Source organism: Oryctolagus cuniculus, chromosome 3 (assembly GCF_051225735.1).
Source record: "Oryctolagus cuniculus isolate XC-2025 breed Fujian yellow rabbit chromosome 3, ASM5122573v1, whole genome shotgun sequence".
Taxonomy (NCBI): Eukaryota; Metazoa; Chordata; class Mammalia; order Lagomorpha; family Leporidae; genus Oryctolagus; species Oryctolagus cuniculus.
Window position 1 is genome coordinate 107,026,393 of NC_142869.1, and position 13,296 is coordinate 107,039,688.

General features: G+C 45.2%; 1 long non-coding RNA gene across 2 annotated transcripts in view; it reads right to left on the reverse strand.

Annotated features, from left to right (window-relative positions):
- The window catches only part of LOC149127454 (uncharacterized), an 88,327-nt gene extending 77,388 nt beyond the window's left edge, over window positions 1–10,939 (reverse strand). For both annotated transcript variants that reach the window (XR_016231211.1, XR_016231212.1), the window contains exon 1: window positions 10,709–10,939. This is a non-coding gene — a long non-coding RNA (uncharacterized LOC149127454). The remainder of the gene's footprint in view (window positions 1–10,708) is intronic.
- Window positions 10,940–13,296: the final 2,357 nt, after the last annotated feature.

Sequence of the window (13,296 nt, forward strand, 5' to 3'; positions counted from 1 at the left end):
TCCCTCCATGGCTTGGGGAGAGAGCTATTGGTAGCAGTAAAGAGACAGTCTGGAGGGTGGGGTGACTCAAACGAAACCAGGGGAGCCCACTGATGAACTGGGTGCCCTTGGCCTAGCCCTGTAACCTTGCTGACTTTCATTTAACTCCTCTATTTAAAAAAGGGAGGATCGGGTCATCTCCAAGATCCTGTTACCACATGGTGTCTTTTCCTTGTCCCTTCCTCCCACAGTGGCTTCTATGTCCTGACCAATTCTTAGAATTTTTCCAGGAAAAGGTGTCTGCTATTCCAAAGCCTTCCTCAGACACTGCCTGCCCAAGAGAGAACAAGCTCTGATTGGGATTCACCCCGCACCTCTTTCCTCTATCACAAGAAATGCTCATTTGAATTGATGAGTCGAGGACTGCCAGCCTGGGCTGCTCTGGCAATAGACAGTTGAGTTTATTGGAAGTGAACACCAGGCTTTCAATTCACATCAGTCTGGCTCCTCGGATTTGCATGATTGCACATTCAGAGACAGGCACCTGCACTCGGAGCATCCTTGGCCGCCCGCACGCTCTGCTGAGCCAACCCCAGCTGTTTCAAGCCGCCTGTTTAAACAAGGCCTGCTGGGAGTTGAGCATGGCTGCTGAGGTGAGACAGAATGTTAGTGGTTAGCTTGCTGGAGCACGAGAGTCCCTGCTGTTGGCCAGGCTTGTCTGGGCTACTATCAGGCCAGCTGTGAGGGGTGTGCACCCCAGCAGGCCTCCTCCCTTGTGGCTTGGGGCTCCTGCTAAGGCCTGGAGGGCCGGGACTTGGGACACTCATGTTCCGTGCCAGAAAGATGTCCCTGAGGCTCAGACTTCCCTGAAGGGAGGGAGCCACTTATGGAAGCCCCTCCAGGAAGGTTTCACGGCAGAGAGCTATCCACCGTTCACTTCAGGGTGCAGGTCCCAGCTGTACAATTACTGCCGGGTACCTCCAAGCTTGTCTGAGCCGGTTTCCTCAGCTGCATATGGGAATAGTGACACCATGCCTACCTCATTGGATTATTGAGGACTCAATGAATTAATACATGTTAAATACTTAAAACAGGGCCTGGCACATCGAAAGAGCTCAGTAAATCTTAGCCATTTTTACTGTCATTAATTTGGCCCAGGGAGGTCAAATGTGGAAAGTACCTGGGAAAGACAACTTAATTTCATTGCTGAAAAGCAATAATCTTATGTAAATACCAAAATGTTCCTTGTAAGCACAATTGAATTATTTAACTGTGGCACTGGGTGCTATAAAATGCAAATATCTCATGACATTTTAGTTTTAGGACTACATGTGCTGTGTAGAAGCAGGGTGCAAGAATGAGAGGGAGGTTTCTCGGATTAACATGATCTGGGAGATGCCCCTTAGGCAATCTAGCCCCTCTCCCCAGCGGCACCTTGCCCTCAGCTCTGAGCAAGAAAAATTGAAGAACAGAGAAGTTAAATAATGGGTTGCCAACCTGTGATTTAAAACCACATCCACCTAGACAAAAAAGCCTTTGCTGTTTTTTCCTCTCAATCCAGCCAAGCCCTGGGCCAAGTAGGCAACTCCAAAGGAGACATAGACATGGCCCAAACCCCATGTAACTTCCCCTCGACAGGAGCTATCTAGAAGACAGCTGAGAAAATGTCCCAGCAATTGAGACAGAGAGAGAGAAGGATTCTAACTGTAGTAGAAGATCGAAACGAGATCTTGGACTGAGCCTTCGGCCTAGCAATTAAGATGCAAAGTGAAGACTCCTGTGTCAAATATCATAGCGCCAGGGTTTGATTCCCACGCAGGTTCCCAATTCCCCTGGCAGTGCAGGCCCTGGGAGGCAGAAGGTTATAGTCCAAGTGGTTTGGTCCCTGTCATCTACATGGGAGACCCAGATTGATTTTCTAGCTCCTGGCTCTGGCCTGGCAGACCCCCAGCTGTTGCAGGCATTTGGAGACTGAATCAATGGATGGAAGAGCTCCCTCTCCCCACCACTACCTGCCAACCTCCAAAATAAAATAGAATAAATAGAGCCTGGTTCAAGTCTCTCTGGCTTCCAGTCTCTACATTCAGTCTCTCCCTCTCACCTGCACTCCTACCATGATACTATATGCCATGTCATGTTGTAGCCAGAGGCCCTCACCAGAGCTGAGCAGATGCTGGTACCATGCTCCTGAATCTCCAGAATAGTGAGCTAAATGAACCTGTATTCCTTATACATTACCCAGCCTCAGATACTTTGCTACAGAGACAGAAAATGGACTAGGACAATCACTTAGATTTCAAAATCAAGACAGAGTCAATGGAATGTGAGGATAGAAAAATCTTTTCCCAAAAATTGGAAATTTTTTTTTTAGAGGAAAGGTTTATTGTTGGGTGGGGAAAGCCCGAAGGGCCAGGGGGAGAGGGCAAGAGAGTAAAGGGGGATGTGAGAGAGAGAGAGAGAGAGAGAGAACGAGCACGTGTGCAGGAAGCAGGTCCTGTTAGAGCTTTGCCAGGGAGCAGGGAAGTAGGAGCAGAGAATCCCATTAGGGTGGGGGATGGAGCTGACACTTGTGGTTGGGCCATCTGGTCACCTGGCTTCTAGCAATGGCAGTGGGGGCTACAGCCTAGGATGGTGTCCGGGATGTAAACCATGCCATTTTAATAACATTCCCCCTCATCCAAAGTGGAGCAGCCAGGACTCGAACCAGTGCCCAAATGGTAAAGCCGGCACTGTAGGTGGTGTCTTTACCTACTACGCCACAGCACCAACCCCTGCTCCACTTCTGATCCAGCTCTCTGCTTTGGCCTGGGAAAGCAGTAGAAGATGGCCCAAGTCCTTGGGCCCCTGCACCTGCATGAGAGACCTAGAAGAAGCTACTGGCTCCTGGCTCCTGGCTTCCAATCAGCACAGCTCCAGCCATTGTAGCCATCTGGGGTGTGAACCAGTGGATGGAAGACCACTCTCTCACTCTCCCTCTCTCTTTCTCTCTCTAAATCTCTCTCACTCTGTTTCTCTGTAACTCTAACTTTCAAATAAATAAATAAATCTTTAAACAAAAAGCAGGTGGGGGGAGGCAGTTATCAACCACAGAGAAAACACTACATTTCATAAAAAAAAAAAAAAAAAAAGAAAGAAACAACAGGAATTTTAACTGTAGCACACTATTTGGCCTGGCTATGAACAATTTTTATATGGTCAGAGCAATGCAAATATTATATTGATCTAGTTGAAATAGTAATAGAAATATCAAAAGAATGTGAGGGAAATTAGGAGACATTAAGATAGTAAACTCTCTAAATCTACATCTTTAGAAGCAATAGATAAAATATGATACAGAACACATGTGTAGCTTAAGCATGTTATATAGCAATAAGGAGACAGACACCTGGAGGATAAAGTAAAAAAATACAAATGTTTGCCTCTGGGGAGCGACAGATAATTGGGAAGTGGGCAGGGATACGGCAGGCAACTGCCATTTCTTGTTCTAGTCCTCACAGTCAGGTCTTACTCTTCAACCCTGTGCCCAGTTACTTTGAACAAACCAGGAAAAGAGGTACCAATGATCTCAGCCGCAGGCCCTGTGAGCACCTGTGAGAAAGAGCAAGACAGAGTGAGCCAGGGGAAGGTAGAGAGCCTGTGCTCCCTCTGTTAGGGACTTGGGAGGGGAAGATAGCAGAATAACCAGAGAGGAAAGAAGACGTGGAAACACAGGCTCGATGATCGTCTTGGGGTCGGTCAGCCGAGACCTTCCAACATCGAGTCAGCTTCTCTCTGAGCAGTTCCCAGACAAGGCTGCGAGCTGTAAAACCCACAGTTCAGTGGACAAAAAGTGCACCTGCCAATAATGTAAAACACATGATGTGAAAGTATCCCATAAAAAGGGATGGCTTACATTAAAATAATATATCCATATATAGAATTCTGAGCAGATATTTAAAAGGATGGTTAGAAGGCTATTAATGAATATGGAAAGGTATTTACAGCCTACCCAGTTTACGGAGAGTAAAAAGAAGACCAAAAAAGGAGAAAATACAACAGAATATACAGCTCCCCTTTTTGTTGGGTATTTTATTTGTTTGAGAGGCAAAGAAAGAGTTCCCATCCCCTGCAAAAGCTGGAGCTGGGAATCAAGGGGCACTCCAATGTAAGACAAGATGCATTATTTTTTTTAAGATTTATTTATTTATTTATTTGAAAGGTAGACTTGGAGGCAGAGAGAGAAGTCGTCCATCTATTTTTTAAAAGACTTATTATTTATTTGAAAGTCAGAGTTACACAGAGAGAAGAGCCAGGCAGGGAGGGAGAGAGAGAGAGAGAGAGAGAGAGAGAAAGGATTTCCATCCAGTGGTTCACTCCCCAGATGGCTGCAATGGCTGTAGCTGGGCCAATCTGAAGCCAGGAGCCTCTTCCAGGTCTCCCATGTAGGTGCAGGGGCCCAAGGACTTGGGCCATCTCCTACTGCTTTCCCAGGCCATAGAGAAGAGCTGGAGCAGAAGTTGGATGTGGAGCAGAGGAGACTCAAACCAGCACTACAGTTTCAAAGTTTATGGCCATGCACTTAAATTATAAAAGATTGGCCCATAAAATGATTACAATTTTCATTTTCACTCAAGTTGGCCAACCTCCCCCCTAAAGAGCTTTAGGAGGTATCTACTACCAAATTTTTAGCAATACTCCAAATGTGGCCATATATATTTTTTTTGAAACTCATTGTTACAAAGAGGGAGGGGGCAGGGATGGGAGGGAGAGAGGGAGGGAGGCAGGAGGAGAGAGAGGGAGAGAGGAAGAAAGGGACGGAGGGAGGGATGTGAAGAGGGAAGGGAGAGAGGGAGGGAGGGGAAGAGGGTACGGAGAGAGGGAGGAATTGAGGGAGGGAGGTGAAAAGGGAAGGGAGAGAGGGAGGGAGGAGGGGAAGAGGGTACGGAGAGAGGGAGGAATTGAGGGAGGAGAAGAGAGAGGGAGGAGGGAGAAGGGAGGGAGAGAGAGAGGGATGGAGGGAGAGAGGGAAAGAAAGTGATCTACCATCTGGTGGTTTATTCTGCAGATACCACCATGACCAGGGCTGGGGCAGGCTGAAGCCAGGAGCCAAGAACTTCATCCAGGTCTCCCACATGGATTGCAGGGGCCATCTTCCCCTGCTTTCCCAGGTGCATTAGCGAGGAGCTGGATTGGACGTGGAGCAGCCAGGACACAGACCAGCACCCATATTGGATGCTGGTCATCTCCTTCTAAAGCTATCAGGAAAGACATCTACTTGCAACCTGTTGTCTGTTTCTTATCCTAATGAACAAAGACCCCTTGCACTTGCCTCTGCTACAGAGAAGAATCAGACTAGCAAAGGAAACACTATGTGTCCAGGAGACTAACTGAAGGAAAACTTCAGAAAAGAAGGGGCAGAACTGTCAACAACACAGAATCCAAAAGCCAGCAGAGAGAAAGGAACAAAGCACACACTGCAGCTCCTACCTACCCAGGCAGGGTTGGGGGAGGGGTGGAGTTTGCTGGGGGAGGACTTAGCGCCAGGAAAAAGCGAAAAGAATTTTCTATGACCCCCACTATCTCCACAGACTGTCAGAAAACTCCACAGTCCTCCCTGACTTTAAATCTAGGCTCAAAAGCTAACAGGAGTTAGAATAATTCCTTGGCTCCCGGAAACCACATTACTTCTCTCTGCTCCAAAGACCCAGACCCAAGCCACTGCTGAATTCTATTCTGTCTTAGGGGAAAGGAAGCAGCCTGCTGGCTACTAGAAGCTCCCAGACCCAGAGCCAGGGCTTTTCAGGCCAGAGAACAGGCCCTCTGCATCCCCCAGCCTTGGGATTTCTGGGCACAAGCCCCAGGGCCACACTTACTCTCACTTCATGATCTAGGGAAGTTCCCCTTTGATTCTTGAGGCTTGGTGTCAACAGCAGCAGAAACACAAACCCAAAGGACCAGACCTGAGGAAGTCCCCTTCTGCATCTCTCAGCAAGGCTGCTCTAGGTAGCCAGGGCACAAGCCTCAGCATCACTCTTGTATGCTCTGTGGCAAGCAGGGGCAGCCCCTTCTGTGTCCTGCAGCTCTGGGACTACGTCTGCTGTGGCCCCAAATCCTGGAGTAACTCACACTCACCTGTGAAAGCTGGGGCCTGATCTGTAGTCCCCCACTTCAGAATCCTGCCGCCAATCAACAATCCCCAGTATAACTGGCATCCACCCTGTTAGACTCGGGTAAGGACTCCAATGCCTCCTGCAGCTCAGGGACTGACTGTTGGTCCTAAAAGTCCCAGGGTCATCTGCATTCCCCCATGGGCCCGGAGAAAGGCCCTCTCTGTATTCCTCTACTCCTGGCTGTCACAGGCTAGTACACAGTCGCCAGCATAACCTGTGATCTACCTGTGGAAGGTGGGTGAGGGATCCTGAGTCCTGGGACTGCTGGAACTGCATTCTGCAGGGTCACCTGAGCTCTCCCCTGGGACCTAGGGAGCACCCCATCTGTGTTCCATCGCTCCAGACCTGTGCCTACGAGTGCACGATCCCCAGAGCAACCTGTGCATGAGAATCAAGACCTAGGTAGGGTCCCCACTGCATTCGGCAGCTGAGACTGGAACTATGGGCTCTGTAAGTCCTGGGACCTCTTGTTTGCCCTGTGGGACCTAGGAAGGCTCTATCCCCATTCCACCGCTGCAGGCACACAGTTGCCACTGATCATCTCCAGAACAACCCACACTTTTCCTGAGGGGCCTGGAGAAGGTGCCCTTCCCGCCCTGTCGCTCCAGGATGGTGCATTATATTCCACAGAGTCACTGAAGCTTCCCGTGCACGACCTAACAAAGAATCTACCTGCACTCTACTGCTGCAGGCCCATAACTGCCAGGACGTAATCTGCAACAGGGGAAAAGGGCAAGGTCTCCTTTTTATCCCTCAGTGCTGGGACTAGGACTTCAGGTGCTATACGCCCCAACAATACCCATGCCCATCCAGCATGGCCTGACCAAGCCCCAGCTGTTGCAGCCATCTAGGGAGAAAACCAGAAGATGGAAGATTGCTCCCTGCCCCTTTCTCCTCCACCACCTGGTTGTAGCTCTGACTTTCAAATAAATAAATTCATCTTTTAAAAAAGAGAGAGAATAATCCAGGACTTGATAGTTTTGCATCTGAAGGCTACAAAACATTTAAACAAGAACTAACTCCAATACATTTCAAATACTTTAATATATTTCAAAATACTGAAAAGAAAGAACTCTGCCAAACTCTTTTTACATGGTCAGCATTACTTTGATACCAAAACCAAAGACACAACAAAAAAGAAAACTGCAGAACAATACCCTTGATTAACATAGATGCAAAAGCTCTTAATAAAATTCTAGCAAACCAAATCCACCTCTACATCAAAAAGCTCACACATCACAGTTAAGTGGGATATATGCAAGGGATTCAAGGAAGAGTCAACATGCACAAATCAGTCATCATCATAAAATCACACCAACAGAGTGAAGAACGAAACTCATGTGATGATAATCTCAACAGATACTCAGAAAGCACTGATTCAACATCCCTTTATAATAAAAACTCTCAACTTCTCAACAGAAGGAACATACTTCAAAATTATAAAAGCTGTACATGACAAACCCACAGTCAATATCGTTCTGAATATTCTCTTCAGATCCAGAACAAGAGAAGGATGTCTACTTTCACCACTCTTATTCCACATAGTATTGGAAGTATTAGAATGATTAGAAAAGAAAGAGAAATAAGAGGCACCAAATTTGGAAAGGAGGAAGTCAAAATACCCATGGCTGCAGGTGACATGATTTTGTAGATGGAAAAACCTAAACATTCCACCAAAAAGCTTTTAAAACTGATAAACCAATTCAGTAAAGTCACAGTTCACATTTTGATACACAGTAACATTTTATACACCAATAATGATCTTGCTGAAAGAAAAACCAAGAAAGAAATCCCATTTACAATAGTTACAAACAATTTAAATATTTAGGAATAAATTTAAAAGCTAAAAGACCTACATAGTGGAAATTACTAAAAACTGATGAAAGATGTCATCAAGGAAACAAAAAAAAGATACTCCCTGTGTGTGGAAGGATTCATATCATTAAAATGTCCATATTATCTAAAGCAATCTACAGATTCAATGCAATGCCTATCAAAATACTAATGACTTTCTTCACAGAATTAGGAAAAAAATTCTAAAATTCATATGGAGGGGCCAGTGTTGTGGTCCAGCAGGCTAAGCTACTGCCCGCAACACTGGCATCTGTCACTCCCCCATTCGCGGAGGAACGACACTGGACCCTGCGCTGTTCTCTTTGCCTGGCTCTTCCCGGGTTAGCTGCCGTTCCCTCACTCGCGGAGGAACAACACCGTCCTGGGTTAGCTGCCGGCCCCCCGCTTCTGCGGAGGGCCAGCACCCCCCGCCGCTTTCCCCGCTTCTGCAGAGGAGTGGCACACCTCCGGCCAGCTCTCTCAGGGGCTCCTCAGATGTTGCTCAGGTGCTCCTGGTGCATGTTGTCTCTCTCCTCCTTTATAGTCCTCTTCCACCAATCCCAATTCTGCTGCCCACACGCCGAGTACGCTGCTCTCCTCCAATCAGGAGCAGGATCAGCTCCTGCAGTTTATCAGTCAAACTGATGAGGCAGCTGCGTAGAAGTTGTTTACTCCTCCCCAGCACCATAGTGTGGGAGATCAGATGCATAGAATTAGTCTTAGTTCCAGTAATTTAGTCTAGTCTCAGTTGCTCCCCACAGCATCTCTTATGGCCTGCTCCACTTCTGATTCCACTCCCTGCTAATGTGCCTGGAAGGCAGCAGAAGATCACCCAAGTGCTTGGGCTCCTACCAACCTTATGGGAGACACAGATGGAGGTCTAGTCTCCTTGCTTTGGCCTGGCCCAGCCCCAGCTGTTGTGGCTATCTGGGTTATGAACCAATGGATGCAAGATCTCTCTCTATTTCTCCCTTTCTCTCTGTTACTCTGCCTTTCAAACAGATGAAGAAATCTAAAATAAAAAAAAATGTGGAACCACAAGACAGAGAATAGCCAAAATGACCTTGAGTAAAAAACAAAATGAGCAAACAAAGAAATTAAGATAGAAGCATCACAATTCCTGACTTCAAAACATACTACAAAGCTAAAGCAATTAAAACAGCATGGTACTGGCATAAAAGCCAACACATAGATCAATGAAACAGAAAAGAGAGCTCCAAAATTTATCTATGTTCATACAGCCAACTGATTTGACAAAGACATGAAGAATATACATTTTAAATTACTGGTGCCTGCAAAACTAGACATGCATATTTATAAGAACAAAGTTAGATTCCTATCTCTTTCAATATACATAAATCAATTCAAGATAGATCAAATACCTAAATCTAAGACTCGAAACTATGAAATTTCTAAAGGAAAACACAAGGTAAACCCTTTAAGACATTGTAAAATTTAGGCAATAATTGCAGAAAATCTGAAAAGTGCAGGCAACAGAAGCAAAACTATACAGATGAGGTTATATCAAACCCAGAAGCTTCTGCACAGCAAAGGAAACAACAGAGCGAAGAGATGTCCAACAGAATGGGAGAAAATATCCAGAAGATTCTTATCCAACAAAGGATTAATACCAGAATGTATCAGGAACTCAAAAAACTCAGCAAACAAAAAAACACCAATCCAGATAAGAAATGGAGAAAGCATCTGATTAGACACTGACACTTCTCAAAAGAAGAAACACAAATGGGCTAACAAACATATATGGAAAAATGCTCTGTATCTCCAGCCATCAGGGAAATGCAAATCAAAACCACAATGAGATATTACCCCACCCCTTTTAGAATGCCTGTTATCAAAAAGATAGAAGGTAAGAAATGCTAGTGAGGATAGAAAGAATAGGGAACTCTAAAACACTATTGGTGGGAATACAAATTAGTATAACCACTATAGAAAGTAGTGAAGTGATTTCTTTAAAAACTACAGCTAGAATTACCATGTGATCCAGCAATCCAACCACTGGGTGTATGTAAAGACATGAACTCATTGTATAAAGAGACACCTGATCCACCACATTTATTCCAGCACTGTTCACAATAGTCCACTTATGGAATCAACCAAGGTGTTATGTGTTTAATCTGAAGGGTGGATTAAACATATTTTCAAATAATTTTAATGACACAGCAAAATGATTATGATAGGATGGTGGTTGAAAAAAATAAAAAAACAGCCTGCCCATTTCATAATCTCAAACATTTCAATAAAATACACAGCATGGCAAATGAGAAATACATTAAAACCTCAATGATGATTATTTTGGAATGGTAGAATTATGGGGTGATTTCAATTCAATTCCAGAATTGAAATCTCTGATTGTGACAACTGAGAGATTAAGACACATTTCCAAGTTCATACAAACTAGCAAGTGCTAATGTTGCTATAAATATATTCATTCACAGGTGTGCACATGAACTGACTTTCTAGAAAACAAATCAAAAAATGCATAAAATTGTAGCATTTGCTGTTTCTGCAGTATGAATACTCCCATGTGGCCAATTTCCTGCTACAGCCAACCTCAGAGATGTGGACTGGGGCAGGACAGGAGTGGATGAGCATCGAGGACAAAGGATATATGGAGGAAGCAGGAATGAGTAGTTCACTTAACACATTATCCAGTACCCCAACCTCACCCTAGCTGCCGGCTTCTGCTTTCACTTTCAGAATTCGGCCAATGTGAAAGTCACTCTTACCTGTAGCATGGATGAAGAACACTGTTCAGTCCCTCCAAAAAGTGCGAAGGTCTTAAAGCCCAGCCAAAGGGGTCAATAGCTATGATCATCAGCAGCAAACAAGAGCAAGCAGTTAGCAAAGAGTCGATCAAGCTTGAAGACCAGCTGCCTCTAATTTACAACTCTGAATCCCAAAGCAGAGAGTGGAATGAGTAATGGCTTAAGCTTGGGCCTTTAGGGAGCATTTGAATCACATGGGTGGCTTGGTAAATGCAGATCACTGGGCCCCATTCCCATGGTTTCTGATTGCCAGGAGGCCAGGGATGGGGCTGGAGAACGTCTCTTTGTAACGAGTCCCTAGATGATGATGCCTGTGCAGAGACCACACTTTGAGAACCACTGGCCTGGATGCTTAAAGCAAGCAACAAGAAAGAAAGGTGATTTCAGTAGACCAGCGGATGGAGTGCAAATACAGGTTAGAGGAAGGAAGACAGATTCTGTTCCTCTAAACACAATTAATACAATGATTTTCAGTTAACATCTTAATAATTTACAGACTTCTAAGATATTTGCTAATTTTTTTTTATTTGAAAGAGTTACAGAGAGAGGTAGAGACAGAGAGAGAGGTCTTCCATCCACTGGTTCACTTCCCTATTGGCCACAATGGCCGGAGCTGTGCCGATCCAAAGCCAGGAGCCAGGAGCTTCTTCCCAGTCTCCCACGTGGGTGCAGGGGCCCAAGGACCTGGGCCATCTTCTACTGCTATCCCAGGCCACAGTAGAGAGCTGGATCAGAAGAGAAGCAGCCGGGACTAGAACTGGCGCCCATATGGGATGCCAGTGCTTCAGGCCAGGGCTTTAACCCTCTGTGCCACAGCACCGGCCCACTATTTGCTCTTTTTTAACAGATTGAATATAGTTGGGAACCACTATCATTTCCCAATAGTTTAGCTGTAAAGGAAACCAGCACACACAGCCAGTGGTGCCAAATCCATTGGCCTTTTGGGCAATATGTGGGCCAGGTTGGTTTGGCTTCTGTGTGCCTCTCTGATCCTTTCCCACCCTCCTCCACCCAGCCCTGCCCTGACAGGTGCCCTCACCTACACTGTCCTACCAGTCACGAGAGAGAAGAAATAGTACTTGGCACCCTTTTGTAGTCTGGAATCACTGAACCTCTTCCCAGAATGATGTTTTTCAACACTTGTGTAGGGCCCAAAGGCAACTGCCTCTCTGCTCTCTTAAGATATAATTCCTTTATATTTGTATTTACCTATTTTTCATTTTATTTGAAAAGCAAAGAGACAGAGAAAAAGGCAGAGACTCTATCCACTGTTTCCCTTTCCAAATGCCTGTAACATTCAAAGACAGCCTAGGCTGCAGACAAGAAAGAGTGTCAGGGATGAACATAGCTGAGCTCTCATCTGATACCTCCCAGGCAACACTTAAGCAGAAAGATGGATCAGAAGTGGAAAAGCTGGCGCTCCAACCAGGCACTCTGGATATGGGAATCCGGTGTCCCCAGCAGTCTTCACCACTACACCACACACATGCCCCTGTAGGTCTGGTATTTGACTCCGCTGAAATAAAATGACAATATAAAAACTTAACAAGAGAAAGCATTTAAAAAAAAAAAAAAGCTCTTATGTGCATGTGCACAAAAGCCACACAATGTAAGATTCAAAGAAAGGTCAGTTGGTTCAAGCTGAAACAGCATTTTGAGCAACTGAAATAAGCAAGGATTTAGGGTTCCTTGGGGAGGAAGTGGAATGATTTTTTGGGGAGCCAAGTAGAACCGAAGAATAGACAACTGACTGGAACAAAGTTCAACCCTAGTCTTCTTTCCTGTGAATTAATCTCACCTGTTTGAGGGATTGTAAGGATGATGGTCAAGACAAGTGCATTTCTTCTGAAGAAACTCTCCTTGGTCAGGCAAGGGACCACCAGAGAAAGCCCCTCTCTGCACAGGCTGCTCCCCAGGAGCTCTCAGGATGAAGTCCAAAGAAGCATATTTGGGAGGGTTTCATTTTCTGGAGCCCTAACACTTGAAATAAAATACCCAGGATTGGGGTGGGCATTTGGGGTAAGGGTGAAGTTGCTGGCATCCCACATCAAAATGCCTAATTTAAATCCCAGCTCTGATCCACTTACTCTTCATATTCTTTTAAAATATATGGCTGCATGATTCCATACATTTTTTTCCATTTTAAAACTTGGAGTGAGTTACACTTATTCAGTAATTATCCCAGATTCCACTACATGAAACATGAAACACACTTACATTCATGTCTCAACAGGACTTACAAACTTCACAGATCCAGCCTACTTTCTGAATAATATAATACATCATTGATATTAAAAAAAAAAAAAAAAAGCATTTTGATCCCTAATCCCATCCTTTTCAGAAATCCGGAATTCACAGACATCTTGCCTATAGGGTGCTGTGCCAGATCCACTCCAGGGCTAACGATATACCATTTTTTACTCCTTAGAACACATCTCATTCCATTCCTTAATGGGTCTTAATTCATGTCCTAAGTTTCCTCCACCCCCAGAAAAAACCATTATACCAACACACTTTATTCTGTTCTAGAAAACCAAAAGCCAATAGCA